This window comes from Lygodium microphyllum, chromosome 18 (genome assembly GCF_053477565.2).
Source record: "Lygodium microphyllum isolate KBCC chromosome 18, Lygodium_microphyllum_v1.1.10, whole genome shotgun sequence".
Classification (NCBI taxonomy): Eukaryota; Viridiplantae; Streptophyta; class Polypodiopsida; order Schizaeales; family Lygodiaceae; genus Lygodium; species Lygodium microphyllum.
Genome location: NC_141152.1, coordinates 31457970 through 31463029, shown reverse-complemented (window position 1 = coordinate 31463029; position 5060 = coordinate 31457970).

The following is a 5060-nucleotide window of genomic DNA, read 5'->3' as shown; positions in this document are numbered from 1 at the left end:
TGTTTTGGCACAATGCCAAAACCTCAATATTGGAAAAAATCGAACAAACATAAAATCCTCAACCATCAACAAGATCCAAACTTATTAGTTCTTAGTGCATCTCCTTTTAGGATGAGTGTATCATGAGATAAGATGTGTATATGGTTTCTCAAATTCCTTTCTCATTAAGAGTTTAAATCCCATCCCATGTTAGGTCATCGTCAAGAGATATGGCGAAGACCAAAAGTTAACCAAATATAGGTTTAAAAGATTGTAAGGCACATAAACACATAAGAATGCTCTAAAATAAACGAGCCAATTCCATTATCACACAACTCAAAAAAAAACATCAATACAAACAATGGAATGCAAGTGTGATGACATGATATTCTTAATAACAAAATTAACTTCAAGCTTGTCAACATCATTGCAAGTCCATACTAAAATGTGTCAAAAACCTATCAAATTCACTTCACTCTAGTAACAATGGAAGCATGTTTGTTCCTTCCACTAAAAATTTCCACAGTAATCAAGTTGAAGAAGACATGAATCTCTTTGCCCAACAAGTAGTAGCCATTAAGTCATGCTCCTTCATATATCAAATAGGATAATTGCTACATAATCTCAACAAAAGTCATGTACACACTTGAGCTGAATGAACATCTATACTATATTACTAGCTAGTCTAGTCGATGTTGTTGGCCACACACCCACTAACTATGCATTGCATGATTGTAGGCATGCAAAGCTTACGATGCTACGCCTTGCTCACTTCGCATTTTTGGTGAGCAAAGGGAAGTAGTAATGATGCACTTCAAACACCATGATATTGCATGTTGTGCAGCACATGTTTCATGTTTACATGCCATATTAAATAATCATTTCCATCTAGAGGACCTTGTTTAGCTCTCTTGCACTCTCTAGCACGCACACACACACACACAGTTAGATATGATCAATGCCCCACCCTCATTAAGTGCTACCAATGATCCATGGTGCTCAAAGTTGTAAGGCCCCCATTATGAGGAGAAGCCAAATGTGAGCCCGGACATTGGTTGAGTCCTGACTTGTATATCATATGAGGTCTATGTGACCGGATGGCAAAAAGGTGACTATTGTGGGTCTAATCTTTGGGTTAGACGGAGTGGTTAAGTTGGTAACAACTCGAGGCGCCCGATGGTAAAGGGAATATTCCCTGGAATATTCCCTGGCCGACTAGTGGAGGCTCATATGGTAGGTCGGCGACCTAACGACCTTCGCGGGCTATAAAAGCTAAACCCCTTCGCAGCCATCTCTCACTCATCTTTCACCTAGTCAGAGTTGTTGTTCCAGCTAGCCTTAAGCTCTTCACCTATCTTCTGTCTAGATCGCCATCTAAGCTTCACATAGTGGAAGCGCACGGGTGGACAGAGCCATCTTTGTATCAGTTGTTTGGAGTTAAAGAATTTACTGATTCTCCTCTTATCTGTTGTGTACTCTCTATCTCTTTCTCAGATTCTGTTCGCTGCACCGTGTAATATTTTACACACACACACACACACACACACATCCTCATGATAGGTAGTATATGTGTGTCTATGTCTAAGTGGACACGCACATGCAAACAACACACACAAACACACACTTTATGTTTGCATATGACAAAAAAGAACCGATCATTTGGTTAAGATACCCATTACATGCTATAATCATCCTTATGAGTACTTATTGGGCATGGATATGCCAAATACTTATAAGATGCCCATGTTGTGCTATTTCCATCTTTGTGAGTACTTTTTGGGCATGGATATGTCAGATAATTAACTATTTTAATCCAAACCCATAGATATGTCAAATACTTATGTAAGATGCCCATCTTGTGCTATTACCTTCCTTGCCAATCCTTACTTATATTTTCTACTTCCATTCCCTTATAGATGGAACAAAACATTGCCATCATATATGCTCAAAGGATTTTACAATTCTAAGCCATTCTTATGTTGTGTTTATATTAGATTTTTGTCACTTATTCATATGCTTCCATTGATAGTCTTGTAATGTTAAACACATTTGCTATCACAGCCTTTCATATAAACAAAAGTGAGATACACAATTCCATGTGGCTTATGATTCAAAGGTCTCTATGGTCACATCTAAGTAAAGTTTAGGGCTAAATTTGCACCATAACAATTTGTACCCAATTCAACATGTAGGTAATGCACACTATGATATCCATATCATCAATGGCCTTAATTTCCCTTTGATTGGCATAGTATCATTGAACATTGTATGTGAGAGTTTTTAACTAAGGGGGGAAAGAGAGAGGGGGGAGGGAGGGAGATTATATTTATAACTACATGAATATACAAAAATAACCATAAAATAGTGGTATCAAGGTAGTGACAGGATATGGTGCATATTTCCCTTGCCAATGTTGGGAAAGAAGTTGTGCTCATCTAAGCATATTCACTTCACATGCTTAAACATTGAGTAATGGCTTAGGGTGGAGGGGTTGAGGAGGTTTAGAGAAGTTATGAAGTATACATCTCTTGTCTTTCACATCCTCATTTCAATAAACAAAAGAGATATAACACCTTGAGATTTAACTATTATTGTTTGATATCCTTATCCCAATCAGAGCCACATCTTTAGTAATCTACGCACAAAAATGGACTCAAACATTCACAAACATGTGTGTGCACATACACACTCCCTTCCTCTCTCCCTCTCCCTCCCCTTCCCTCTCTCTCCGTGGTAAAAAGTATGTGATTGATCATATTTCTCAGCAAAGACAATATTACAAAAGGATCTTAAGCAATCTTGGATCCAAAACTCAATGGGCCTAAGATCTAAGAAATGCCTCTGAGTTGCAATTGCATACCCTAAAAGGGTGTCATGATTTTCCTTAGCCTAAGTTGGAAAAGATCTAGCTCTAGTACATGCAACTGCCAATTTGCAAGATCTTGCCCTTCCTAAGAGCAATAATCCAATGTGGATCCTTCCATGGACTCAAGTTCTATGTTGAATCCTTGGTGACCACATGTATAAACATCTCAAAGACTTTGCACACATCAACTTATTCTTTCTTCTTAACCATGCATCAATGCAAAGCAGCATACAATAACACACATATAATAAGACATCCTTTATCTTGTCCATATGCCAATTAGGCATCTAAGAACATATACTAAGATTGTCTTGGGGGATACGGCTATAGAAATAGCTATGGTGCCCTGGAAATTGGTGTCTTATCCATCACCATTCTGTGTACTATTTGACAATTTATGCATAATTTGGTGCATAATATTGTCGTCTAAATGCTTTGAGGTATATTGTGATAAATGCACTATCTTGAAGTCGTCATAGAATGGTGGGACATGCTGACTCCTATATCACTGCAAAGCATAACAACCACATCATTGTGCAACGAAATCATGCTTGCTCTAGAGTGTGTCTACATGAAGACAAGTGGATGTGTAGACTCATATATCGCTACAAAGCATAACTACCACACCATGGAGCAATGAGTGCATCTACATGAAGATAAGTAGACATTTGGCATTTTGATTGTTGGTTCAAAAATGTGTAGGCATGTATGCATGCAATATGTGTACATATGATGAGAGAGCAAAGAGAGTTGTATCTAGTTTTGGTTTTATAGATTCAAAAATTGCTTGTGTGTGTGCATACATATGAAAGGGAAAAAGAGAGTGTATAAACATACTTTGATGTTTGTTTAGGTGTTTATGTGGGTGTACAAACTTTGGTGTTTATTTAGGTGTTTATGTGGGTATCTATGCATGCTTTGGATTGTGAATTTTGGAATATACATGTCTATTATTTGTAGTTAGATTTGTGACTTTCTACATGTGTGTACCCAACTTTTTTTTGGGGGAGATTTCGATCAAGTGTTTGTGTGCACTATAATGGTGTGCCTATGTAAGGGGGTGGATTCAAGTTTGTGGATGTATTTGTAAACTTGTGGCCTAATTATACACAAATAAGCCAAAGGTTCCCCCCATGTTCTCCAAGATCGTACTGAGGCAATGTTACACGAGAGAGAGAGAGAGAGAGAGAGAGAGAGAGAGAGAGAGAGAGAGAGAGAGAGAGAGAGAGAGAGAGAGAGAGAGAGAGAGAGAGAGAGAGTGTGTGTGTGTGTGTGTGTGTGTGTGTGTGTGTGTGTGTGTGTGTGACTTCCTGCTCCTATGCCACCAATTCTCTCACCCAAGTTGCTTGCCAGTCTACTTCTACTGCTTGTCTGCTTCCACAATCTAGCAATGCTACTTGCACAAATGGCCCTTTGCTTCATTGGCATGGCCACACACACACACACACACACACACATAACGTTACTGGTGAGAGACCTACATGGCATTGTATATGAGAGAGAGGAACTCAAAAAAAGAGAAGAAAAAGACAACGGGTAGTGCGTGAGTGAGAGAAAGAGAAACACTCAAAAATAGAAATATAAGATGTTTAAAAATATTAAAAATAAAAACGCATACAGATCAAGTGTAAATGACAACTCTTTGTGTGTGTGTGTGTGTGTGTGTGTGTGTGTGTGTGTGTGTGTGTGTGTGTGTGTGTGTGTGTGGTGTGTGTGTGTGTGTGTGTGTGTGTGCGCGTGCGTGCGTGCGTGCGTGCGTGCGTGTGTGTGTGTGTGTGGGTGTGTGTGTGCATGCGTGCGTGCGTGCGTGCGTGCGTGTGTGTGTGTAGCGAGCAATTGGCAGGCAACATCAACCAAGTCAGTAGGGAGGAGGATCTTCATTTGGAGAGGCAAGATGAGTGCATAGAGAGGGCATCTATTTCTAACTCTCAATAACACCTCTCTCTCTCTCTCTCCCTCTCTCTCTCTCCCCATGTATCAAGCATGCAATTGAAGGGAAGCACTACCCCAATTGGTAGGTGGATACTGCGAATGGGCAAAGTAGGCTCAAGGGGTGGAGCATGTGGATTGGAGAACAAACTGATGGACCTCTCTCCCTCTCTCTATGCCTCCCATTTGATTGTTCTCTTTCTCATAGGGGGATGGAGGGCTAGGCTAGTGGAGCGAGGTGATTAAAATGGTGTTGGAGTTGCTATCTACCATGACTGAGAAGATG